Source organism: Gorilla gorilla, chromosome 9 (assembly GCF_029281585.2).
Source record: "Gorilla gorilla gorilla isolate KB3781 chromosome 9, NHGRI_mGorGor1-v2.1_pri, whole genome shotgun sequence".
Lineage (NCBI taxonomy): Eukaryota > Metazoa > Chordata > Mammalia > Primates > Hominidae > Gorilla > Gorilla gorilla.
Window position 1 is genome coordinate 81,044,455 of NC_073233.2, and position 27,948 is coordinate 81,072,402.

The 27,948-nt window shown below is 48.1% G+C and overlaps 1 long non-coding RNA gene across 1 annotated transcript; it reads right to left on the bottom strand.

Annotated features, from left to right (window-relative positions):
• Positions 1 to 27,948, bottom strand: LOC129525606 (uncharacterized). Its single transcript, XR_008670007.2, has 3 exons — positions 27,776 to 27,948; positions 7,500 to 7,631; positions 1 to 3,012 (listed from the first exon to the last, which is right to left on the bottom strand). It is a non-coding gene; the product is annotated as an uncharacterized lncRNA (long non-coding RNA).

A 27,948-nucleotide genomic window follows, 5' to 3' on the forward strand; every position in this document is an offset into this window, starting at 1 on the left:
AGATGGAGTCTCGCCCTGTCACCCAGGCTGGAGTGTAGTGCACGATCTTGGCTCACTGCAACCAAGCAATCCGCCCGCCTTGGCCTCCCATAGTGCTGGGATTACAGGCCTGAGCCTCCGCTCTCGTCCCGTTTTCTTTTTCTATTTCCTTTCTACCAGCCTGGCAGATGCCTCCTCTCTCTGCTGCCTTGGTGAATACCTGCCTGCCTGCAGCAGCAACTTCTCACCCCCAACATTGGCTGCCAATTAACCTTTAAACCTTTTACAACCAGATCACCATGGGCTTCATGCTCAAAGTGTAAAGTGAGAATGTAAAGTATGAGTAAATGGATTCACATCAAGGTTCTGGGGATCATCTTAGATATCTAAAGGCCTTTTATACTTAGAATATGGTTTCTGCAGCAATTCTTCAACAGAGAGAAAAATCCAGACATAAAAATGGGGTTCAGGCCAGGCACAGTGGCTCATGCCTGTAATCCCAGCACTTTGGGAGGCCGAGGCAGGTGGATCACCTGAGGTCAGGAGTTCGAGACCAGCCTGGCCAACATGGTGAAACCCCATCTCTACTAAAAATACAAAAATTAGCTGGGCGTGGTGGTGTGTGTCTGTAATCCCAGCTACTCAGGAGGCTGAGGCAGGAGAATCGCTTGAACCTGGGAGGTGGAGGTTGCAGTGAGCCAAGATTGCGCTATTGCACTTCAGCCTGGATGACAAGAGGGAAATTCCATCTCAAAAAAAAAAAAAAGAATGGGGTCCAGGAATATGTTTTCACTGCTCTTTGTCAATCCTCTCTCCAGCTCACATTTCACCCACACACACTTGGAGGGTGCTTCTGGAAGGATGACAACAGCTTGCGCCTCCATTTTTCTCACTTTGGTAATTCATTATCATCCCTAAGGCTGGAAAGGGCATTAAAGTTCAGGCAGTTCAATTCCAAGTTCGATTCAGAAATTATTTCCTCCATCCATTCTTCTGCTCCAAAACCTTGACTAACTCAGGCCAGATCCAGTGCTTGGTGCTGTGAGATCCAACAGGGTCTTGCCTTCAGGGAACTCACATCTGAGAAGGGAGACAGGTGTGTAAAGAACACCTACAGTGGAGTGTGTAATGTGGTAGAGGGGAGAGTGACCAGGTTTCTCAGGGAAGGAGATGCTCTCCTGGGATCTTGAAGGATGAATTTACCAAGCAGGGAAATGGGGGAAGAGCTCCAAGCAGCTGTCAATATTCATACCACCAGAACTTGCCCTGTCAGTCAGGCCACTTCTTACTCAGACTCCCAGACTTCTGCACAACCCCTTGCCTTTCTCTCAGGCTTTACTCACCCACTGTGTCTGTCAAAAAACGTTCCCAGGCACTTCATCTGTAAAGGTCCTGTACTGGGTCCTGGAGACTCCTGGCCTTGAGGAGCCCACAGCTTGGTGGGGGATGGATGCATAGAGAGCCAATGACCACATAGTGTGAACATGGGAAGGTCAGAACTGAAGAGCCAGCAACAAATGCTATCTGAGCCATCCTTGGGAGGACAGGGGAGACTTTCTGCAGGAGGTGATATATAACCTGACATCTGAGCTATGGAATCTCCTACATCCTCATAGCACTCCTTTAAGGTAGGCCTTATTATTCCCTTTTAGATATGATAAAACTGAAGCCCAGAAAAGGGCAATGCCTTACCCAAGGTCACATGATTAGTGAGCGAGGTAGGTATGCATTCACCCCTGGGTACCCAGCAGCAGAGGTGGAAGTGGCACTATTGGAAGAGCTGGGCCTCAGGGGCTAGGACCAGAGGTGGAATGTTCAGAAGCACGGAGGGAGGAGCAGAAGCTGAGAACCTGGAGCTGATGGAACCTACAGGTTGTGCCATCTCTCCCAGACATACAGTGGAGCAGAGAAGGGACAGGAATATCCAGCAGGGCATCAGCTTGCAGCTTCATGTCAGCAGAGCTGGCTCAGTCCTTAGACACCATCCTATCCAGCCCAGGGGAAACAGGTTTATCCAGGGCAATTGATGAGGATGCATAGTATCACAGTGGCTGACCCTGGGCTAGATAGATTTCAGAGGCTTTGTCCTCCAGCCCAGTGCTCCACCCATTGCCCCAGCTGCCACTACATTGTTCAATCCAATCTATGTTTACTGATGGTGTGCTCTGGATTGGACACTCTTCCAGGCACCATGGAGACCACAGGGATCCTCCCCTTCACTGCTGTCAGGAGCTTTCAGCTGCATGGAGGAAGTCAGGTTGGGCTCTAAGACCTAGACTCCAAGTAGCATGTGGGAAGTGAGACAGCAGCAGGCATGAACACAGTGCTGGGGAGTGGGGTGAGGAGGACCTTAATGGCACAAGTGCCATGAGCAATCCTTAGACTTCAGATCTCCCATCTGTCCCAAGAAGAGACTGGAGTCAACAATCTCTGAGGTCTGCTAGTTCAGATGGTCAAGCCTCTACCCTCCTTTGCCTTGCAAGGATTGGGAGGCAGGGCTGGGTCCAGCTTCTGGTAGGCTAGGGGATGGGAGGCAGAGGGAGTGGCTTGAGCTGCTTGAGCCACCCCCGCCTGCCCACCCCAGGGCTGTCCCATTACCGGCAGGGAAATCACAGACTCAGCGCTCAGACATCTGGGAGGTGCTGGGTGGCCTGGGTATTTTTAGAAGGCCAGAGGCAAACATGCCTGGAATCCTGGGTGTTGCTGAGCCAAAGAAGCTGGGAGGCCAGCAGAGGGTGAACCAGAAGAGGTGGCCTCGGCCCGGGTCCTAACTTCACCAAGGTCAGCTGGACTTGCCTTTCCCCAGAGGCTAGTGCTCAGGCCTATGGTGTGCAAGCTCTGGTTCCCCCAACTTGTCACTCACTTCTGCTTCCTTCTGGGCAGTCAGATGCAGAGCTGTTACAGGGCCTCAGGGAGAGCACTTGATCTCCTGATTCATTCAGCCAGTTCTTTCTGTGCTTTCCATGGTCCAGGTGAGCTGCTGGGCCCTCAGGATACAGAATAGAAAGGAGGCAACCCTGGAGGGGCTCCGATCTGTTGGTGGGGGGGGGAGGGGAAGATGGGAACACAGACAGTGATAACACCTTGAGATCACTTTGGAAGAAGAAGAAGTATGGGCCTGAGGGAGCTCAGAGGGTCCCCATCTCCCAGGATTGCCACAAGGACCAGCTGATTATCTATGAACAAAAATGTAAGCTGCCCAGCTAGGGGACCAGCTCTGGGTATAACTAAGTTGTGATTATCAGTCCTTTCTAGAGCCATGCCTTTTCCTTTAGCGTGATTTCTGAAAGATAACATCTCAGAAGTGGAATACAAGGTAAGATTATCTTTTCAGCTGCTGACTTATCAACTACCAGGAAAAAAAAGCCCAGTTTGCACTGACAGCTCTGTCCCTGTCTCCTTCTCCCCATCCTATCCCTTCCAATCCCTCCAGGCAAATCCACACTATCATATTACAGATAAAGACTCAAGGTCCAGAGGGGCAGGTCCAGCCCAGGTCGGCTCTGAGCTATCCTCTGAACTATCCGCGACCTGCAGATTCCCAGATGGTTGAAACCACAAGAAGGACACTCCCAGGCCTGCCTATCAGAGGAAGAGGGCTAGGGCATGGAGTGGGCAGAGGGCAGGAGTCCAGCCCCACACTGGGCCCCATCACAATTGACACTGCAGCTTAAACCCGATCTGTCCCACTCACTCCCCAGGATTGACTGGCCTTTCAGCCCAGGATTTCTCAAACTGGGCTCTTCAGTTTCATGAGTTTCCAGCCATATTCATGGATGTCTGCAGATACCCTACCTGAATTTTTTAAGTTTTGTACGTTCACTTTAATGATAATCTAAACACATTCTTATGAAAATATTCTGGCTTGACTGGAATGCACAGCATCTTATGAAAGAGGCTGCTCTAAGCGTCAGTGTCCATATCCGGATTTATCAGCAGACTAGTTCCAAAGAATCTAAGGGAACCACATTTAACATCAATGCAGTGTCTCGAACTGACTTAATCAAGTTTGAGACTCATTGCTCTAGCTAAAATGCTTATTTCCTTCCTGTAAGATCCTGGGTAGAGAAAGAAGGATCTCAGTTGGGATCAGAGGCCTGGGTTCTAATTTTTTCTCTGCTTCTAACTCACTGAATAGCCACAGACAATTCCCTATCTGTGTCTCGTTCTAGATCTCAGTGTATTCATTTGTAAAATGGGAAGTTTGAGTTAGACTATCCCTATGGTCCCTTCCGGCTCTCATATGCCAGGATTCCAAATTGTGATTGAGCTGCCCTCTCACAGCCACCCCTGCCCACCCCACACCCCCACACCATCCCCACTGAGGCCCAGTGCTGCCGGGGGCTCCTGGGTTGAAAAGTAGAGCCTCCAGGAGGGTGGGTGTCAGGCAGATGTAAAGGGGGTGGCCTGAGTGGGATTGAAGGTCATCAGGAAGAAAGCCACCAGGCCAAAGAGAGTACTTACACCCAGCCAGGCTGTCAGTTGAGACCTACCTCCCCAGGCCAGGAGGGCTCCTCCCAGGATAGTGGGGGATCAGGGAACCCACCCCTCAGCTGTGTGGGATTCTCCTCTAAGATTCACTGTCAGCCATCCACCCTCCTACCCCATAGCGCTGCCAGGAACCTAGAGCAACCTTCTCCTATAACCCCCTCCCCCATTCCAGCTCACACTGGGGTCTCAGGGAACAGGGCCCCCAGTCAACGCCAGAACAACCCCACTGACTAGACCTTCCTCAGCTCCCATCCTTTGGGCCTGCCTAACTCCTATAGATTACCTAGAATTCAGATTAGGAGTTCCCTCTGTCAGGAAGCTCTCCCAGATCCCCCATCCCAGGCAGGCTCAGGACCTTTATCCAACCTGCCATCTGTACTATCCTCTGTCCGTGCACTGATCCATCTTAACTGTTTTCTGTTGATCTCTCCCTCCTGGCTCCCAGCTGCCTTTGTTAATTCAGACATTGTGGACATGACATCTTTCTCGCTTTGCTGGGAAAAGATTTGAAGCTCTGTCCCTTGGCCAAGAAATTCTAGACCTGGAAAAGCACCTGGAGTAGTAGGAAGTTTTCTCCTGACCTCAGGGCTCAGACATGCCTGCCCTCCAAGTCAACGCTCAGCAGCACCGGGGGCAGGCTTTTCCTGCAAAGGACAGTTTGCTGAACAGATAAACTAATCTGGGCACCCTACATCCAGGCCTATCAGTTTGTCCTATCTTGTCGTTCTCTACCCTACGGAGTCTTGTGGGGACACAGGCCAGAGGAGTGATGTCACATGGGAGGACAGGGCAGGATGGGAGGGAGGAATGGGACTAAGGAAATGCTTGGGGAGTAGGTGGGGTGTCCCCATCACATCTAGGTGGAGGTGGCTATGTCTTCATCTGGGTGTGAGACCATCCTAGCTCTCAGTATCCTGGTCCCCACCCTAGCCCAGTTGAGGAGCCTTCAGAGGCCAGAGGTCATATGTCATCACCTCCCAGAGAAACCCTGCCTAGCCCCAAAGTTGTCTGTTCCCAGCATACCAGCCCAGGAGAGAGAGAGCATGGGGCAGTGAGTCACCAAAGTATATGACTTTGGGCAGATCACACTCCCGTCTGTACAATGAAGAGGTGGACTCTGTAAACACTAAGGGCTCGTCTGGTCAGGACAGTCTGTAGGCAGATGAAGTGGAAGAGACTGCTCCTGTGTGCAGGTGCTGGCTGGATGCTCCCGTGTCTCTCGTCCCATCTAACTGCTCGGCCAAGGAGGGAGAAAGCTCCATGGAAAGCTTTCCCTCTGCTTGAGGCAGAGAAAGGTGGCATGGGCATTGTGTGTATGTGATAAAAATATACATGGAATATAAAAATTACAATTTTAACTATTTCAGATGTACAATGATGTACAATGCAGTGTCATTAAGTACATACACAATGTTGTGCTCCACTATCCATTTCCAAAGGTTTTTTTTTTTTGAGACGGAGTCTTGCTCAGTTGCACAGGCTGGAGTGCAATGGCATGATGGCTCACTGCAACCTCCGCCTCCCAGGTTCAAGCAATTCTTCTGCCTCAGCCTCCTGAGTAGCTGGAATTACAGGCACCCGCCATCATGCCCCTCTAATTTTTTTGTATTTTTGTAGAGATGGGTTTCACCATGTTGGTCAAGCTGGTCTTGAACTCCTGACTTCAGGTGATCTGCCCTCCTCAGCCTCCCAAAGTGGTGGGATTACAGGTATAAGCCACTGCGCCCAGCCCATTTCCAAAGCTTTTCATCATCCCAAACAGAAACTCTGTAATTATTAAACATTAACTCCCCATTCCCCTTCCTCCTACCCCTGATAATCCTCTTATTCTGCTTTCTGTCTATGAATTTGCCTTTTCTAGGTACCTCATATAAGTGCGATCATACAATACTTGTTTTTTGTGTGTATCTGGCTTCTTTCATAATGTTTTCAGGATTCATCCATGTTGTACATGTGTCAGTACTGCATTCCTTTTTAAAAGTTGAATAATATTTCACCTTATGGGTATACATTTTGTTTAGCCATTCATCTGTTGATGGACAATTGGGTTATTTCCACTTTTTGGCTATTGAGAATAATCCTGCTGTGAACATTGGTATATAAGTATCTGCTTAAGTCTCTGCTTTCCATTTTGGGGGATATAGACCTAGAAGGGAAATTGCTGGATCAACTTGGTAGCTCAATGTTTCACTTCTTAAGGAACCAACAAACTGTTTTCCACAGTGGTTACACCATTTTACATTTCTATGAGCAGTGCACTAGGGTTCCAATTTTCCTACATCCTTGCAAACACTTGTAATTTTCCTTTTAACAAAAAGTTATATCCATCATAATGGGTGTGAAGTGGTATCTCATTGTGGTTGGCCTGGAGATTTTTTTTCAAAAAACATATTTGACCAGGTGCAGTGGTTCGTGCCTATAATCCCAACCCTTTGGGAGTCCAAGGCAGAGGATTGCTTTAGCTCAGGAGTTCGAGACCAGCCTGAGCAGACTCCTGTCTATACAACAACAACAACAAAATAATTTAAGAAAAAATTAGCCAGGCACAGTGGTGCACATTTGTAGTTCCAGCTTCTTGGGAGGCTGAGGATCACTTGAGCCCAGAAGTTCAAAGCTGTAGTAAGCTATGATTACACCACTACGCTCCAGCCTGGATGACAGAGCAAGACCCTGTCTCTAAATAAAAAACAAAGCAAAACAAAACAAAAACCGTATTTTAGCTGCAGGGTTCTTTAATCAGAGGAAAAGTTACCCAAAGACTGCATGAATCCTTTGGTGAGGAGCTGATAGTGGTTAACTGGAGGCAAGAAGGGCAGGTAAGGTCGCATGGGGCTGATAACTATGCACGTGCATGTGCGTGCATGCGTGTATGTGTATTGAGGGGGTGCTCGTGTGTAGAGGGCACTTTCTCTTGGTCTCCCTCTCCCTGACTTGCCCCACACAGAGGTCCTTTCTGAGGAACCCAGTGGCATAGTATAAAAGTCCCTGACTAATGGTCACTGAAGTCACTTCCTTTCTGGGATACTTACCGGGAGGAGGCCATGTGTAACAGGGGCAGGAAGCTTCTCTGTTTCGTCCTTAGGGGAGGACTTAGCAAGTCACCTTGGAGGAGGCCCTCTCTGTTCTGTCCACCACTTGAGTTTATCAGATGTAAGTAGCGCCTGGGAGAACAAAACAGGACCTTTTGTGGCCCAACAAAGGCTGCCTCTCCTAACATCAAATGGGATGCAGAGCTGAAGAAAAAGGCAACATATTTGGGAGGAGTGAGATGTTGACAAAGGAGCCCCAGGGCACAAATGGAAGAAGGCCCAGTCACTTTCCTTGTGAGGTTCAAAGTTATCTGGCTGCTAAGATGACCATCCCCAGTGAGCCCCACTTGTTGGAAGGAAAGAACCCCTGAGCCCCCAGTGGTGTAGGAAGGAGCCTTGGACTGGTGGCCAGGCTTAACTCTGGGGCTGAGGACCTAGAAGCCCCTCTGGACCTTCCTCCTGGTGAAACTTGCTGGAGCTCAGGAATGTGAATGAAAGCTTGGATTTGGGGGTCATGTGTTCACAGCTGCTGGGACTCTGAACAGTAAGATGGAGCAAGACTGGGACTCAAGAGTGCCTTTGTTGGAAAGGAGCTAGTGTAGTCCCTGTGGGTTTTGAGCACTCCTGTGACATGGGGGAAGGCCTCCAGAGGGCCAGATTGAACTTCCTGCTGATAAAATCTTGTGGAGCTCAAGCAATTAATGGGGAAAAAATTTGACCATAGTTTTTACCTTAAGCTGGTGGAGGGACCACACAAGTTACATGCAGTTCTCAAGTTATTTGGTTCTCTAGTTCCAGAGGTGGGGCAGGATGAGGGGGACCAGGAAAGTATATTATTCCTTTTTGCACCCAAGCCAGCTCAAGACAACCCTGGGGAATGGGAGGGAAAGTCTCTGGGCCTCTTTCCTTACTTAGGTTTCCTTCGTGGGTCCCCTTCAAGAGCCGCTCCTCATCTTCAGGATTCCACCATGGCCCCTTGCCTATGTCTACAGCCCAAGATAGTACTCAAGTACTCAGGCTATTTCCTGTTCACTGTCTCTACAAAGCTTATCAAGCCTGGGTCCAGGTTCCTCTGTTCCCCATTAGGAGCACTGAGCTCAGCTAATAGACCAAATTGACCGAAGGAGCTGGTGACAACAGTTGGTTAATCCTGCCACTAAGGGCTTCACATGCATCCCTTCCCTGACTCCATTCACATTTCACCAAGGATCACAGTTACTCCAAAGGCACAACAATCTGAGCAAAAGGTTGCTGGAATGTACTGCTTCAACAGCCTTTCAGCTCTGTTGTGCAAAGAAGGTGTAATTCTACTGGTGGAATTTTAGGCACTTTGAAAGAATGTTTGGGAAATAGTTTCTTGCAAATAGGCAACCTTTGCTCACCCACAGAGAAGACAGCATTTTCTGCCTACACATGAGGGAGCCTATGTGAGGTCCAGCTCCAGCTGTGACCTTCAGTTCCACTCCCTAGGCCAAGATGCTAAATTCAGATCACCCATTAGTTCAGAAGCAGGTTAGACCAGTCACCATAAGCATGTGCCTGGGCAACCAATCTTGTTTATGCAAAAGGAGTCTTTAGTCTGCAATGTTTTGCACACCCAGCACACAAATGAAAACAGTTCTTCTTGACTACACTTGGAAGGAAAAGAAAGAAAAGCAGGATAAAGGGCAAGATAAGAGAAGATAGCAAGTGCCAAGGAACTGAATCCTATCAGCCACCAAACCTTCATTTAAGCAGCCTGCTCATCTATGACCTACATTTATGAATTCTTTCTTGCAACCAACCAATCAACCTTCATTCAACTAATCAATGAATGAACCAGTCTTCATTCAGTCAAGCATTCTGTATTTATTGGAACTACTAATTTCATTCATTCATTCACTTTCTCTAACAAATCAACCTTCATTCAACCAGCAAAAGAATAAGTAGCTATTCACTCTTCATTTATTCAACTAAGTATTCCAAATATCAAAGCTCAGGGCTGCAAGAGACCTCAAAGACCTCAAAATTCAACCCACTGCAACCTTATAGGAATTCTGTCCATTACAACCTTGCCAAAATACACAGCTCATTACCTTCAAAGGTTGCCTGGTCTGTTATGGAGCAGCTCTGACTGTGAGAAAAATATTTTAAAAGCTGAAATGGAGTCTGCCCTCCTTGTAACATCCATACCTGGTTCTGATACTTCCTTCCAGGCCACCCGGAATAGCTCAGCTTCTGTGCTTGGAGACCTTGCCTACAGGCAAAGGTGGAGATTATGTCCTCTGTGGCCTCTTCTCTCCCTCCCCTGTCCCTGTGGGTGATGTTCCCTTGTTGTTCCAGTCTCTCTTCTCTGGTCAGGAAGGTACCACTCAATCCAGGGCTTTCTCCTGGTTTGGGATTTGGAATGGGAGCCCACATTCTAAGTGTAATGTGGCAAGGGGACAGTCACCCCCAGTTCTGAATGGACTAAGCTCCAGAGTGTTTGTCATGACAGCCATTTTGCTCAAGGGCTCTCCCCTCACCCTGTTCCACAAGCCTCCACCTCCCTTATCTACAGCTGAATGCCTCAGGGCAGCTAAGCTATGGACTTGCTGGAGATTTCAGAGCTGGTTCAACCCAAAAAGCTTGGGGCCCAAACTGGAAGACAGGGATTAAGTTGGGCCAGCCATTCATTCCTCTGAGGAATTTGAACCTGAGATCTGAGGAGGAAGCTAAGCTGTTGGAAACAGGAGATGAGGCAGGAAGACTCAGAAAAGAGGGAGTGGGTAGGTGCCTGAGTCAGTGCAGGCTATGAGAAAGCAGAAGCTGAGCTAGGGCAAGGGACAGGAGGGATCCACTGCATCTGTAGGGTTGTGGGAGCAAGTGACAGCAAAAAATGACCAATTTAAGCAGAAAAATAATGTGTTAAAAGGACTCTGGGTAATTTGCATAAACTGATCTCCCGTTAAGGGGTGATTCAGCAGTGTGGTATATATTTGGTTCTGAAGAATTATAACACACAACAGGAAAAAAATATGTTTCAGAAAATGTAGGTAATTCTGTAAAGTGATGAATATGTTAATTAGCTTGATTGTGGTAAGCATTTCACAATGTATACCTATGTAAAAATATCATATTGTACACCTTGATTATATATACATTTTATTTCTCAATTGTACCTCAGTAAAGCTGGAAAAAATATGACTTCAAATTAATATTTTTCCTTCTGGGTACATAATTTAAAAAATTATTTGATATTATAATTATAAATACATACAATATACAAAATTTTACAATATAAAATTATATATTTTATATTGTATATTTATAATTTTTATGTTGTATATTTTATAATTTTTACAATATAAAAATCATTTTATATTGTAATTTGACATCTATGTAATGTACAATGATTTAAAAATCAAGTCATTTTTCTCATATATAACAAAAATTCAGATCTGAAATTATATAATGATACTACCATAATCATAAGAAAATTTACAACTTCCTCCATGCCTTCTAAGGAAAATATACCTAGGTAGGTTGCTGAGAACGAAGTCTTGTTCAGGGTCAGGGTGATGGCCTTTCCTATGCTAGATCACAGCCTTATATATCACGGGTAAGGAAGAGAACCCCAGAGCTAATTGTGCTATAAAAAAAGGTAGTGTGGGGAGAGGGCAGGAAAGGTGGAGGTGGGGTTCACTGGAGAGGAGAGGAGCCTGGGGTTGCTTGAGAGGAGAAAGAGTTGCTGTGGACTGTTTGATGTAAAACACTACTCCATCTCTAGACAGGAAGCTACAATACAATAACCTTTCCTCACTAAGGCCTTGAGGTAAAGATTTACTTTGGGGCAATTCTAAGAGAAATGTTGAGTCTTGCTCTTTGGTGAGGGGTATAAATGGAGGCACACACCTAGGCTGCATTTTAGGATCCTGCCCAAGGGTTTTTTTTTTTGAGACAGAGTCTCACTCTGTCACCCAGGCTGGAGTGCAATGGTGCAATCTTGGCTCACTGCAACCTCTGCCTCTGGGGTTCAAGCCATCCTGGTGCTTCAGCCTCCCAAGTAGCTGGGATTACAGGCGTGTGCCACCATGCCCAGCTATTTTTTGTATTTTTAGTAGAGACAGGGTTTCACCATGTTGGCCAGGCTGGTCTCAAACTCCTGACCTCAAATGATCCACCTGCCTCAGTCTCCCAAAGTGCTGGGATTATGGGATTATAGGTGTGACCCACCGTGCCCAGCTCCTGCCCAGGTTTTTTGATGGGCCATTCAATTCTCAGCTGAAACTGGGTATTAATCATTACCCTATGTAAAGAACCAAACGTGAGCCTCCGTCTCCATCACTGCCAAATTACCAGGGCAGGCTGATCCAGCTGAAACAGAGATGGTGTTGGAATGTTTCCCCAAAGCCAGGGGGAAGTTACATCTTTGAGGTCAGCATTCTGACCTAAGAATGAATTTTTCAGAAGGTATATTAATCAGGATTCTTTGGGCTGCAAATCATGGAAATTCATCTCTAGTGTGTTAAGGAAATAAAATAAAGCCCAAACATAAAAGGGGAGTTTGGAATTATTGGCTCACATAAATATGAAAACCAGGAGTATGGCTAGCTTCAGGAATGGCTAGATCCAGGCACACAAGTCAAGTCGCCAGGAATCTATCTCCATCTCACCACTCTTTCTTCCTCTGTGTTGGCTTCCCTCTCAAGTTACTCTCCCCACGTGGTAGAAAAGTGACTTCCAAGAGTTGCATCTTGACATCATCAGCCCTGCTAGAAAATGTTGACCTTCCCAGTAGTTCTGGGGAAAGTACCAGTCTCATGTAGCTAACTGGATTATTTCCCCAACTCTGGAGTTGGGAATGTGGGGTCTGCCACATAGGAATTCCTTGAACTGAGAGTAGAGATGGGAAAGTCTCTCAAAGGAAATCAAGGTGCTGATAGCAGAAATGAGAGTGGCAAAACAGCAGTCAGTGAAAAATGAGGCCACGTACCCTGTGCAGTGAGCTCAGGGACTGATGTCAAAAAACCCCCAAACTTCCTTATGTGACCCAGGCTGGAAACTGATATTTAATCCAGCCTTGAAGGACACATGATTTATTAAGAAACCAGTGTCTCCAGGAAGGGGTGAGGTGGACTGAGGCAGATACCCTGGGCTGATTTGGGTCCCCACTCCCTCTCCTTTTGGCCTTAGCTATGGAGACAGGATTTCCTGGAGCTGGACCTGCTGCTGCAGGGCTGGCTACCAGACAAGCACTGAAACCTTAGGTCAAGGCCACATGCTACCAAAACAGAGAGACGTTTGCAGGAATGCAGCCACAGGGATAAAAAGAGGATGCTGAATTGTGATTAGAGCTTCCTGCTGTAATATTATAGGATGGTGGTAGGAGAGAGGGAGAGAAGTGGGAAAAATTAAGAGATTTTAGGTTCTGACAGCAAGAATCAAACACGGATTCAGAGCCGCAAATCAATCCCTCAATTCCTGCACAAGAATGACCCATGCCACTTAAGGAATATGCAGTGAGAAGGGGAGGCCAAGATTCACAGGACAACAGGAAGGAGAAAAGCGCTCCCAATATGCACTAAGATTGAAGAGATGTGTGCTATGAGCCATAAGATGTGCTTGACCACAGCATGGAGAATCTGGTCCTGCTAGAAGAGATATCCGTGGTTGTAATTTATAGGGAAACCTCACGAAAAAAAGCAGAATTCCCTGGAAACTGCATTTCCTATGCTGGATATCTTCCATTCCCTACCCTTTCCCACCCTGCTCTTTACAGGAAGATAACCACTACAGCCTTAATTAACAACAATCTGTGCTTCTGGCTTCAGGTTGTGTTTGGTCAATGGAGAGGCCCAGCTGGAGATGAGAGGAAGGGAGGAGAGGGAGGTCAGGGTATTTATTCCCGCTATTTTTTTTTTGAAATGGAGTTTTGCTCTTGTTGCCTAGGCTGGAGTGCAATGGCATGGTCTTGGCTCACTGTGACCTCTGCCTCCTGGGTTCAAGTGATTCTCCTGTCTCAGCCTCCCAAGTAGCTGAGATTACAGGTGCCTGCCACTACAACCAGCTAATTTTGTATTTTTAGTAGAGACAGGGTTTCACCATGTTGGCCAGGCTGGTCTCGAACTCCTGACCTCAGGTGATCTGCCCGCCTTGGCCTCTCAAGGCATGAGCTCCTGCGCCCGGACTTACTACTGCTTTTTTTCTTGTGACACTCCCTTGGGCTGGCCCTCTCCCTCAACTAGACTCAACTGCCCCTCTCAAAGTGGCAGACTCTCTGTGACTCTTTCTCATTCCAGAGAATGCTCTGTCTTCTTGGCCATTCAGGCCTAAAGGTGATGACAGCTCTGCTGTTCCCCTACACTTAGTAAATAGTCCCTTCATAAATAAAACCACCTTCCATTTTCATCTGTTTTCGTCGGAATCCTGAATGATATTACCCCTGACATTCTCCCCATTAGGTAAGGTGATTTGAAAGGAGGAAGGTGGGGCTGAGCTGGGCAGTCCTCAGAGAATATGAGCGAACCACGGAGTTATGGCTGGAGGAGCCAGTGCTGACTGGGGAGTTGGAGAGAATGCAGACACACCGCTCAGCCTCCTGAATCTGAGACCCTGCAGGTCGGGGGTGGGGCAGGCAGGAGGTCAGCACTCACAGAAGGTTCTCGGAGCAAGCCTGAAGCCAGGGGCTAAAGCCCTGGGGATACTCCCTTCCACAGGGAAAGTCTGGTCACCAAGAGGATTGGCACCTGCTGGCACCTCACAGGACCCTGAGCATGTGGTCAGATTGAAGGACAAACTAAGGGACGCCAAGGACTCAGGAGTTTGAAACTTTCTGGCACGCATTTTCATCGTGACCAGGAAGGCCACCTTGTGGCAGATGCCCTCTGAAGAAGCTCAGTAAATGCATCATTGTTTTCCCTTTACAGGAGATGGGGCTCTCAGAGCTGAGGCAGGCAGGGGCCAACCTACTGCTGGGAGGATCAAAGATGTGGGGACGGGACTTGTCTCTGAAGGCAGGGGAAGTGAGAGAGGGGTCCAGATGGAAAATTCCACCAGCCCCACTAGTCCCTTTGGATGCTGATGCTTCTACATTTCAACCAGCAGTGGTTCCAAATCTCCATGTTTGTCTTCCCTGTCAAAGCTAAATGTGGGGGTGAGGAAGCAACCAAGAGGATGCTTGAAGAGACTGCGGGGTGCCTGCAAGAAGGGGAGGAGCTTCTCCGGGCATGCTCACTGAGCTCGAACCCTGCAGGCTCATCCTGTGCTGCTGTGGAAATAAAGTGTGGCGAGGAAGCAGGGCTGTGGGCAGGGAGGACCTGGCCTGTGTTCCTGTGAGGCTGGGGTCATTTGTGAATATAGATAATGGACCAGAGAGTTCCGAAGGTAGCAGGCCCATGGAGGCACCTGGGTCAGCAGAGCTTGTCAGAACCAGGGTATGGTGGGTTTGGGAGGAAAATAAAGGCACCCCTCTCAGTTCTTCATACTTTCCATGGCTCCATGGGAAAGAGCATGGGGGTTAGAGGAGGGGCAGGAACCAGAGAGCCAGCCGGCAGCCACTGGGCCAAGCAGTGGGCCCCTGGACCTGAAGGAGGGGCTAGGGGACAGACAGATGGCAGGGTAAAAGAAGGCCAGGCTGCCCGTATCTGTGGGAGTCCTGGGCAATGAGGGGGCCAAGGTAGGATTGAATCCGCCAGGAACCATACATATCACCTCTGTGGAGCCCACCACATCACAGACGCTGCCAAGGGCAGACAGAACCAGAGTAAGGCCAGAAAGCCCTTTCCCCTGCAGAGTGAAGTCAGGCCAGCAGGAGATCTCACCAGACTGCTTCTCCACCCCCAGGTGCTAGTGGCCAGAAAAGAGAGCAGAGTGTGTAATTGGCATGCCATTCCCCATTCCACAGCAAGCCCTTCAAGCACAATTCTAGCCTGACTGGGGTAGGAGGATTGCCATTAATTGGATAGGAGATTGAAGTTTTAAACTAGACTGATCTGAGTTGTAATAATTGAACAAGACCAATAATTGAAGTTATTTAAAAGAAAAGCCTCTATCTATGACGTTTTAAAAAAAGAGGAAAGTGTCAAGAAAAAATAAAAGCAAAAAAGCAGGCAGGCATGGTGGCTCACACCTGTAATCCCAACACTTTGGGAGGCTGAGGTGGGAGGATTGCTTGAGCCCAGAAGTTTGAGACCAGCCTCAGCAACATAGTGAGGCCCCATCTCTACAAAAATAAAAAATAAAAAATTAGCCAGGTGTAGTGGCATGCACCTGTAGTCCCAGCTACTTAGAAGGCGGAAGTGGGAGGATCACTTGAGCCCAGGAGGTTGAGGCTGCAGTGAGCTATGATAGTGCCACTGTACTCCAGTCTGGGCAACAGAGCAAGACCCTGTCAAAAAAAAAAAAAAAAAAAAAAGGCAGAATTGTTCCATGTGTCTGCCTCAAGTAAAAATTCCTCAACAACCACTTGCAGTAACACAATGGCCACTGCCCTCCCATCTCTACTGGAGTGCCTCCAGGAAGCTGAGAAAAGGGCATCTGAACCAGAGTGCCTGCGAAAGTCCTGAGACTTACTCTGATCGGATCATCTTGGGTCACAAGGCCATGCCTGACCCAATCACTGTGGCTGAAGGATGGATGCACGGATTGTTCAAGCCTGGGTCATGTTTTCCCCGCTGGAGTTGGCTTCCCTGGAACCGGAGTGATCCCAAAAGAAATGTGAGAACTGCAGGGAAGACAGAAGGAGGATGAATGTGGGGAAATACTGAATTGAGGATTTACCCCATTCTCTCACATGACAGCATGAAGTTTCTGCCTCAGGAAGAGAGTGGGACTAAAACTAAAATTTCAGGTGTTCTATAATTCTTAGAATAATAGCCACTGATATACTTAAAGACTGTGTTAAATGGTTCGTACAGAGTAACAGGGCAGAATTAAAATCCTCCAGTAAGAAAAGGGAGCGAGGGAGAGAGAGGAGATAGCAGAGAGTCCCTAAAGGGTGTCCAGGGCCTGAGGACTGGGTGGGGCATCAAGATGGAAGGAGAACAGGGCTGAGCTGCTTCCGGAGAAAGCACATGTCTGATGGGAATTTTGTGACGTGAAATTGTGAAAGTGAAAGTGAAGGAAGCCACCAAAAAAAGCCTTCTCTTCTATTTCCCATAGGAAGCCATCAGTTAAAAAGTCAGTCTCTTCTGTCACAGACCACAGTGAGGAGACATGATGACTAAATGCAATGTGGTACCCTGAATTGGATCTTGGAACAGAAAGAGGACAAAATGGGTGAAATCCAATTAAAGTGTGGAGTTTAGTTAATACTAATGTACTACTGTTTCTTACTTGTAACAAACGTAGCATAGTAATTTAAGAGGTTAACTGGGTGAGGGGTATAATCATATAAGATGACTCAGTCCTCTTTCCCTGGGAGCACTCGGGCTGGGGAGTATGCTGACTGCCATGCACAATGTGGCCATCTAGTCTATGAGAAACAGGGCCCAAGACTGAAGGTCTCCAGAGAAGGCCCCTAGCCTTTGCAACTTTTCTAATCTAAAATTATTTCAGGCCGGGTGTGGTGGCTCATGTCTGTAATCCCAGCACTTTGGGTGGCTGAGACGGGTGGATCACTTGAGGTCAGGAGTTCAAGACCAGCCTGGCCCACATGGTGAAACCCTGTTTCTATGAAAAATACAAAAATTAGCCGGGCATGGTGGCAGGCACCTGTAATCCTAGCTACTCCGGAGGCTGAGGCAAGAGAATCACGTGAACCTGGGAGGTGGAAGTTATAGTGAGCTGAGATCATGCCACTGCACTCCATCCTGGGCGATAGAGCAAGACTCCGTCTCAAATAAATAAATAAATAAATAAAAATAAATAAATTCAAAATAAAGTCTCTTTTTAAAGTCACTTTCTCCCTATCACTTTACAGTGTAGATTCACTTTTACTGCATGAAAGAGCACCACACCTGGGATGTTATATCTATAAATGAACACTCACCTGCCTCTAGGTACCCTGGCATCACTGCTATAGTACAGGGGCAGTGGAAAGAGCCAGTTTCGACTGTAACTTCTCTAGGATCCTGAGAACTGGGGGTGAGTGCCTGTGATAGCCTGTGATGCACTTAGCAGGTGGTGCAGCACATAACAGATCCCCAGTGGAGGTCAGTGGTCTTCAATCTGCCCCTATCTGGACACCTTATAATGTGCCTGCCTCCTCCTCTGGGTCTCCCACATTCCCAGGCTACTCTTCCCTGTGCCTGGGTGGTGAGGTGAGTTGCTCAGCTGCTTAATGGAGCTTTTCTACAGGGCTGAGAACCCCAGCTCTGAGGCTCCTGCATCTTGGTGCAGGTTGGCTGTGCCTTACTACCTGCCATCTGTGTGGACAACTGAGATGACTTGGTGCTGGGTTCTGAGCTGACTCATTTTATTTAATCCTTACATCCACCTGGAAGGGTAGGAATCACTATCTCCATTTTACAGGTGGAGAAACTGAGGCTGCCAAGGCTGGTATTTGCTTTCTGTCAGAGCAACCTCCTGAGACAGAAAAGACGAACAGCACCAATAACTCTGGGGCTGGGTGGGCTGATAAGTAGCAAAAACTGGGATTATTGGAGAACTTGGAGAGGAAAGGTCACTTTTGTGTCCCACAGTCAGTGGACTTTGGAGTCAGGAGGGTTTCCAGGGAGAAGGGGATGAAGAAAGCACCCCCAGCAGTAGGAAATAGTGAGAGGCCTCTCACTGAAATGGAACACCTAGAAACCCAGCCGTTCACAGGAAGCCTGTCTAGGTGGCCTGGGGCCCAGGATCCATGCAGAGAGTGGGATGGGACCATAAAACAAGCAAAAGAATCAGGGATTGTTGGGATGCCATGGGCTATTTCCATCCCACTCCACAGGCCCTACTTCCCCTCAGGAGCTGCCCCTAGGCTAATATTAGCATTCCATCCTTCAGAACTAAGGTCTACCCACTCTAAGGCCTCTTTGTTTCTGTTGGAAGGAGGTCCCTTGCTAGGGCCTTTATGGGTCCATGCTGGGAAGACTCAAAACAGGGCATAGATGGGAGTAGCTTTTATGCATCTATTTTGTGCCAAGCCCTAAATGGGCCCTGGGGCTCAGGATGACCCAGTCCCTTTCCCTAAGTGCATTCAAGCTGGGGAGTATGCTGACCACCATGCACGATGTGGTGACCTAGTCCATTATAAACAGGGTCCAAACTAGTGGTGCCCAGAGGAGACCCCTATCCTCTAGGGATACTCCTTGGCAAGACCTCCCTAGCCTCCTCCCACTGCTTCCTGGTGGGCAGGGCAGCCAACAGCAGTCCCAGTGGGGAGGAGAACTCTGAGTTCCACTCCTGGCTGCCTCTCTAGGAGAATCAGATCCAGGATGGGGCGGGCCCCTGCCAGGTCTGGCAGGGTGAACTGGGCCTTTCCACCCTGGAAGCCCTCTTCCGGCTAGAGGGCAGTATCTGGGCACAGCCCCACAGTGACACTGCTCACAGGCCTCACTGCCAGTGGGTATGATGCCATGCACCACCCTAGGTGACCTTTACAGCCCACGTAATGGGTGTGATGCTGTGAACCTGCCATCTGCCAGCTGTCCAGGAGCAGACCAACCCAGGAGGGCCTTATCTCCTGGGCTCGAGCTCAGGACGCCCAAGCGCAGGACTATCTTAATCTTAAGTGCCCTGGAGACCTCTCCATGTATGTGCACTGCACGGAAGTCCTCTGGCCCTCCAGCTCAACCTGCTCCATGCATTTCCACAGAACTTCAAGGAAAGGGAAGCCTCTGTGGTGGTGGGAAGGCAGGCGGTGCACGTTTAGATGTGGGCCATTATGTGGGGACCTTGCTTCAGGCAAGCACTCTTTCTGTTCCTGTGAAATGAGTCAGAAAGGGTCAAGGTGATTCCCTGTCGGAGGAAACCCCACGATTTCAGGAAAGAAAGGCTTAGAGACACTCAGAGGCTGAGTGGGGAATGGAATCAGGGTCTCGGATAAGATGTGGAAGGAAAGACCATGAGGTTGGAGACAGAGTGGATTCCGCCCTGGAGAATGTAGAACCTGTGATTGTGCTGTAGGTGCATGGATGGATGGGAGTCCAGAAACTGGGGCCTGACTAGGCCTACCTGACCCCATGAGAAGCACTGGATTCTGGATAATCAGAACCAAAGGGGCTACAGAGCCCACAGCATCCAATCCAGTACACTGATGGGAAAACCAAGGTCTAGAGGAGAAGGGGATATGTTTTAGGTTACCCAGTGTGTCAGGGGTAGGGGTCCTGCCTTCCAGGCCAGATCATTTACCAACCATGTTCAGGTAAGTAAAACCCAGCCAGACAGTACCCTATGTAGGGCTTGTGAAAGGGAAGGGCACCTAGAGAGACTATCTGGTACTCCTGCCTTATTTCTCAGCTAATGAAACAAGCATCAGAGAGGGGCAGGGACTTGCCTTAGGTCACAAAGCCAGGGAGCAAAATCTTCCCAGCAGCCCCAGGTGTCCTGACCCCCGCCAAGTCCAGGACTTCTCACTGCATCACTGTCTCCCGAAAACAGGAAAGAGCAAGGAGAAGGTTGGGCATGGTGGCTCACACCTGTAATCCCAGCACTTTGGGAGGCTGAGGTGGGCAGATCACCTGAGGTCAGGAGTTCAAGACCAGCCTGGCCAACATGGTGAAAAACCGTCTTTACAAAAATAGAAAAATTAGCCAGGCATGATGGCAGGCGCCTGCAGTCCTAGCTACTCAGGAGACTGAGGAGGGAGAATTGCTTGAACCCGGGAGGCGGAGGTTGCAGTGAGCCGAGATCGAGCCACTGCACTCCAGCCTGGGTGACAGAGCAAGACTCTGTCTCAAAAAAAAAAAAAAAAAAAAAAAGAAAGGAAGAAAAGAAAGAGCAAGGAGCAAGGAGAAAGGAGCTCACATTTACTGAGCACCTGTTATGCACCAGGGCCCTGATGTGACACATCTTCCTTCTAATCCCCACAGCAGCCTTGGAGGCAGATGTTTTTGCTCATGTTTAACAAATCAGAGAAAAAGGTTCAGAAGTGCGAAGCAGTTTGCCAAAGGCCGCACAGATGGTAGATGGCAATGCAGGAACTTTGGCCCAGGTCTGCCCACTTCTACAGCCTGCACTCTTGTTCTTACCCAGGCTGGGTTGGGTTTAGGACCCAGGGCTGACAATGCAAGGACATGGTAGGGAGGAGGAAACCAGGAGTAAATTCCAGGCACTGCCCGGGCTCCCAATCGCCCAGTTGTCCCAGTGACAAAAATAAACAGAAGTGACCTTGGACAGCAGAGCCCTGCCTCCCGCTGAAAGGTTCTTTTTTTCTTTCTTTCTTTCTTTCTTTCTTTCTTTTTCTTTCTTTCTTTCTTTTTCTTTCTTTCTTTCTTTCTTTCTTTCTTTCTTTCTTTCTTTCTCTCTCTCTCTTTCTTCCTTTTTTAAGTCTATTGATCCACACTCAGCAATAAAGCCACACAAAATAAACAGCTGATGGACAAAAAGCATGGCTCCTGGCTTGCTGAGTTTCTCACCTCCAAGTGGTTTCAGGCCTCAGAACCTCAGATTCTCAGATCGATTTAGAAATTTATAGACTCTCACAGCCCTAACATGAGGGGCCTCCCAGGCTGCTGGTCAGCCCCACCAGTGGAGGAACCCACGACTTCCCAACTGGCTCTTCTGTGGACCTTCGTTCCCATTTCTTAGGCATGGCTTCAGAGCTGTAGGCCCTGCCCAGGTGGTGTCAGACCCAGAGCAGAGAAGAAGCAGAGCCACTCTCCTCCCAGTTTAATAGGGCAATCTCAAGGCCATGGGGCAGCTCCCTTTGTGCCTCAAGGGAGACTATGGGGATGTGAAGAGAGGCTGGTCTCAGCTCAGTGTGCAAAAGGCAGTCTCAGAGCTGAAGAGGCTGCTTCTGGAGACAAGCATGAGGGTGTGAGAGCAGGGTTGGATGAGTCCAGAGGCTTTCTGCCTCTGCTAATGCAGCCAGACATCAAATCTACCTTTGTGCTGGCCACGTCCCACTGCATTCCTTTCATCTAAGACCTCAACCTTTTTTTTTTATTCCATCCAAGTACAAAGTCTTGCGTTTCTCTTTTAAATTCCATCTTGTAAATATTAGCACTTCATCCTAGTACAGTGGCTTTACATGGTGCGGTAGAGTTTATATGCAGACCCTTCATGTGCATCATCTCCTTCCATGCTTAGGACAGTTTGCTGGACCTCACAGAGGTGACTGATGCAGCATCCCCCCGGGAGCCGGGTGAAATCACAGACCCCAGGAGCAGCTTCTGAGATGACTGTGAGCATTAGGCCAGCAGGACCCCATTCCCTGAGGAGTGATGAATACAAGCCCATGGAGCCAGAGAAGGGGAAACTGGTGCAGCCCACATGATGTCTGGAAGGGCTTCCCAAGGGCTGCTTCAGAGGCAGCACAGAGCCTCAGGCAGGACTACAGGAGGAGCAGGAAGAGGGGAGGATGAGTCAAGTCTACCTGGATTGGTTTGGGTGGAGTCCTTCCTGAGGCAGGGTGGTGTGGGGGATGGTTGTGTAGATGTTTTTGAAGCCCCCCCGCCCCAGTGTCTGTGTCCCCTTAAACAAGTATTACAATCTTCCTTCCCTCCCAAGAGCAGAAGAGGAAACTAAGGCTCTGCCAGGACTAGAGCCCAGGTGTCCCAGATGGATCACCTAGCCAGGGATCTTCAGCAAACCAGGCTGGTCCAACTGTCTGTCCCAAGCTCCCTGAGTTGGCTTGAGGAGAAGACTTGCTCCCTGCCCTCTTGGAACTCCTTTCTGGTTGGAGAGCTGGGTGTTGAATTTTGTGTAAGGTTATTTAGGCAACAGTATTCCAGAAAGGCTGATGCTGGAGATTCAGACGCTGGCACCAAGCCTGTGAGCATCACTCTGGAGCTGGACCATGAGCCCATCCTATGCTCCTGCCTCTAGACCTAGGTTGGGTTGTTCAGGAGCTGGGTCTGGAAGCAGATCAGAAAGCAGGGTCCACCCCAGCCCAGGGGCTGGGCCTGTGGGTGTGTCCAAGCTGAACCTCTACACAAGGATCCATTGTGGTTGCTCAGCCTGGCCCTGGGCTCTGCCAGCCCTTCCGGCTCCCGGAAAATGTTTCCCGTCTGGCAGCTCCCAGAGCAGCCTGTCCTTGGCCAAGACGCTGACTGGCCCCACACACAGGCCTCTCCTACCCAGTGAGGATCCTGGAGTCCTGGCAGCTCAGAGCTCTTGGGTCCAGCCCCCATTTAACAGTCAGGGTCCCTTAGGCTCAGGGAAGTAGGCACAGGCCACAGCAGCACACGAGAACCAGAATCAGGACCAGAACCCGGCACTCTGGCCATTTTCTCAGCTCTCGCTACCAACATGAGGCAGAAGGATGCAGACTCGGAGAAGGGAAGGGGCTGTCCCATTACACAGTCCTTTGTGGCAGAGTCTGGAGGAAATGACTGGTGCTTAGCTGGCCGCTTGCCCACCTGGACCCCTCTTATCTGGGTTCTCTAGGTTCAGCTGTGTTGGCTTCGTGAAGGTTGCTATTCCTGTCTGCATTTGGGGACTGAAGGCTCCCCACTGTCAATCCATCCCTGACATCCTAAGCTTTAAAATCAGGCATAAACGCACTGGATGGGGTGAGGAGAAGCAGCTCTGGAATTTGGGGCTTTGACAACTCCGCCCCATCTGTGTGTGCCAAGCTGTACCAGAGCCAGAGGCTTACGGCCTGGGGCTCCCCAACCCTTACTTGGGCTGACAGTGCCACCTGGTGCCCAGTCGGTGTGACATGAGTCCCGCTAGAGATGCAACCACAAACCTTCACTCTCTGTGGGACCTCTGAGCCACCCCATGCTAGGCGCTGGGGACATAGAAGAAATTGTGACCCCAGATGTGAGGGGAGAAGACCCACAGAGAGTGACCACTCAGGATGTGGAGGCTGTGACAGCAGAAAGCCCGGGGCCGAGGAGGGTCCCTGAGTACCACAGGGTCAAGAAAAAGAGGCATTGCCATCAATGGAACTCTCACTGTCTTCTAGGCCAGGTCCTATGCAGGCCTGGGGACCCTCAAGGAATCAATTATAATCTAATAGAAAAAAGTAGGGTGGGGAAGGGAGCTCAGAGCCAGGCACTTGGAACTGGGTCTTGAAGAATGATAGTAATTCATCTTGTGAGCCGTGGGCATTCCAGGCTCAGGGAACAGCCTATGCGAAGGCATGGAAGAGTGAGCTTGTGTGTATAAGCTTGAGGGTGACAAGTGTGGAGAGGAGGGGGACAGCAGAAGAAGTGCCAGAATACGAGGTCTGAAAAGTCACAACCCTGGGTACCTGTGGCCGACACAGCTTGTCTGAATTTCCTTGCCCCATACCTACCTCCTTTCTTGACCTTCAATGTCTGGGCAGGTACAGAGCCCCTGCCTCAAACTCCAACCCCATTCCCTCTGGGTCTGGTTACCTAGAGGAGGTCCTGATTCCTGAAAGCCTCCCCTCTTCCCCCAGGGCAGAAGCTAGGTCAGGCTGCCCACAGGCTGATCTGAGGGGACACAAACCTATGACTTCCCTGGCCTCCAAGAAGCCCAGGCCCAGCCCTTATATTGGAGAAGGATCTTTAAGCAGTTATTTAACTCTAGACTCAGGTTCCTCAACTGATGGGGATAATAATGGTACCTGACTCATGGGATATGCTGAGGATTAAATGAGAAAATGCATAGAAAGCCACTTATTTGCACCTTGCTGGCATGGGTTGATGCCAGGTAAAGGGGCTCCTCCCCATTGCCAATCCCCCTGGCATATTTCCTTCTAGGGGGAAGCTTGAGGGCTCCAGATTTTGGCCCCACCTGGGCTGCCTACCCCCCAACTTCAGGCTTCTTTCTACATTTCCTGAACCCAGAGAAGCTCTGTTGTATACCCAACAGGTGATTGCTTTTTCATGTTTCCCTCTGATTGTTTTTTTTTGAGACAGGGCCTCAACCAGTCACCCAGACTGAAGTGCAGTGGCATGATCTCGGCTCACCGCAACCTCCACCTCCCAGGCTCAAGCAATTCTCCTTCCTCAGCCTCCCAGGCAGCTGGGATTACAGGCACACGCCACCACGCCCAGCTAGTTTTTGTATTTTTAGTAGAGACGGTGTTTCACCATGTTGGCCAGGCTGGTCTCAAACTCCTGACCTCAAATGATCCACCTGCCTCAGCCTCTCAAAGTGCTGGGATTACAGGCGTGAGCCACTGTGCCCAGCCTCCCTCTGATTTTTTAAAAAATAAAATGTTCAAATACAAAGGAAAAAAGTATACAATAAGCAAATGAGCACCCATACATTCTTCTAGACTCAACAATTAATGTTTTGCCTTATTTCATTCATTGCTTTGTCATTTTTTAAAATTTGAACTAGGGCTGGGTGCGGTGGTGGCTCATCCCTGTAATCCCAGCACTTTGGGAGGCTGAGACAGGCAGATTGCTTGAGCCCAGGTGTTCAAGACCAGCCTGGGCAACGTGGCAAATCTCTGTCTCTACTAAAAATACAAAAATTAGCTGCGCATGATGGTCCCAGCTACGCAGGAGGCTGAGGCAGGAGGATCACCTGAGCCTGGGAGGTCAAGGCTGCAGTGAACTGAGATCACACCACTGCACTACAGCCAGAGTGACAGAGTGAGACACTGTCTCAAAAAAAAAAAAAATTGAACCCATTTGAAAGCAGTCACAGGTACCATGACACTGAATGACCCCCAACACCTGGGTGTGCAGCTCCAAAGATTTTTCATACATAACCACAATCATAATAGTAAGAAAAGCAATAATTCCATACTATCATCTAATATCCAGCCCATATTCCTATTTCTCCCAACTTTCCCAAAATGGATTTTACAGCTATTTTGGGGAGTTTTGGGGAGTATGGAGGAGGAATTCAAGATCCAGTCAATGTTCTTTCATTGCATTTGGTTCTTGGTATCTTTGTTCTTTTTATTCTATTTATTTATTTATTTATTTTGAGACAGGGTTCTGCTCTGTCAGGCTGGAGTGCAGTGGCATGGTCACCACTCACTGCAGCCTTGACCTCCTGGGCTCAAGTGATCCATCTGCCTCGACCTTCCTAAGTGCTGGGATTACAGGTGTGAGCCACAGCCCCCAGCCTATAATCATGCTTTATATATTTTAGATACAAATTCCTTATCCAATATATAATTTGCAAATATTTTCCCCCATTCTTGTTGTTGATTGTGCTTTTGGTGTTCTAAGAATACATTGCCAGGCCAGGTGTGGTAGCTCATGCCTATAATCCCAGCACTTTGGGAGGCCAAGGCGGGTGGATAACTTGAGATCAGGAGTTCGAGACCAGCCTGGCCAAAATGGTGAAACCCTGTCTCTGCTAAAAATACAAAAATTAGCTGGGTGTGGTGGCGCATGCCTGTAGTCCCAGCTACTTGGGAGGCTGAGACATGAGAATTGCTTGAACCTGTGAGGCAGAGGTTGCAGTGAACCGAGATTGCACCACTGCACTCCAGCCTGGGCAACAGAGCAAGACTCTGTCTCAAAGAAAAAATAATAATAATACATTGCCAAATCCAAGGTCATGAAGACTTATCCCTATGTTTTCTCCTAAGAGTTTTATAGTTTTGGCTTTTACATTTAGGTCTTTGATCCATTTTGGGTTAATTTTTGCATGTGGAATAAAGTAAGATTCCAACTTTGGTCTTTTGCAGGTGGCTAACAAATTTTTCCAGCAACACAGAGTTGAGAGGATTGGGATCTCAGAAAAGAAGGAGCCCTGCATTCTTGGCTTCATCTGCTGGGAGTGGAGTTTCCATCATGCTGAGCTGGAGGTGCACGGGGCCAGGGAAGGAGCAAGTCGTAGCTCAAATGTCCCAGACTCTTACTATTCTTATTGAAATTTAGTAGGTTTTCTTAAATAAATGTTTCTTCATCTGCTGTATGCCCTTAGGACAATTCCCAGGAACATACATCTATATTGATATCAATATAGATATAAATAGATAATTATGTATGTATAACTTTTAGCAGTTTTACTTGTTTTGCTGGAAAGAAGGTCTGGAAGGTTTGCAGAGCTGCTCATGCCACCATTCCAGAAGTTATCCACCAGTTCATTGCTTTTTGCTCAGTAGTATTCCATTGCATGTCTATGCCACAATTTGTTTATCCATTCACCTGTTGATGGACATTTGAGCTGTTTCCTGTTTGAGGCTATTACAAATAAAGCTGCTTTACAAATAAAGCTGCTTTGAACATTTGTGTATAAGTCTTTGGACATATGCTTTGATTTATCTTGAGTAAATATCTAGAAGTGGAGTGGCTGGGTTATATGGTAGGTTTGTGTTTTAATTTTTAAGAAGCTGCTAAGATGTCTTCCAAAGTGATTCCCCCATTATGCACTCCTGCCAGCAGTGTGTGAGAGTTCCAGTTGCTCCAGATTCTCACCAACACCTGGTATGGTCAGTCTTTTTAATGTTAGCCATTCTAATAGATGTGTAATGGTATCTCATTGTGGTTTTAATTTTCATTTTCCTAATAGGTAATGATGTGTTTGAGCATTTTTTCATGTGCCTATTTACTATCCATACACCTTCTTGGTGAAATATCTGTTCAAATCTTTTGCCTCTTTTCTTTTTTCATAATTGGGTGGTTTGTTTTCTTATTATTGAGTTTTGAGAGTTCTTTCTGTATTGCAGATACAAATTTTTCTTGGATCTGTGTACTGCAATAGTTTCTCCCAGTTAGTAGCATGTCTTTTCATTCTCCTAACGGTTTCTTTCAAAAGGCAAATGTTCTTAATTTTGATGAAGTCCAATTTACAAATATTTTTCCTTTGTAGATCATGTTTCTGGTATTATATTTATAAAATCTTTGCTTAACTCGAGGTCACGAAGATTTTGTTTTATTGTTTAGTGTTCTCTCCTTCCAATTTTTGGTTCCCATTGTGTGTATGGTTTTATATCTTGCTTTTTTTCCCAAAAAAACTTTAAAAAATTTAAATCCATGGAAAAATCAAAAGATTAGTAACATGAACAATGGCATACTTTTTGCCTACGAGCATCAATTGTTAATACCTTGCTACATTTGCTATATCTCCCTGGATACCTTTTTCCAGGAACATTTGACAATAAGTTGCAGGATTTTGTAACACTGACTTTTTGCAAGGTCTAGGAAACCCATCCTGAAAATGTTCTTTAAAAAACATCAACAGCAGCCTGTGCCATTTTCTGCGATAACAAAGGTTGTACTTGCCCAGTGGGCAAAACAGAGCAGACTGGGAAAAAACAGAGCAGCAAAAGAAGAAAATAAAACTGTTCCCTCCCCCTATTCCAACCCCATGATACCAGGAAAGCCACTTACCTGAGAGGTGGGTAGGAAGGACACACAGAGCTCAGATACCACCTGAAGTTTGGGGTGCAAATCCCTGACTCCCTTGGCAGCCCCCTATCCTGGGATCACTTTCTGCAGAAGAGCCCTCTGCTGGGAAGCTGAGGCCAGGATCTCCGCAGCCGACCTTGAGCCTGCTCCACCCT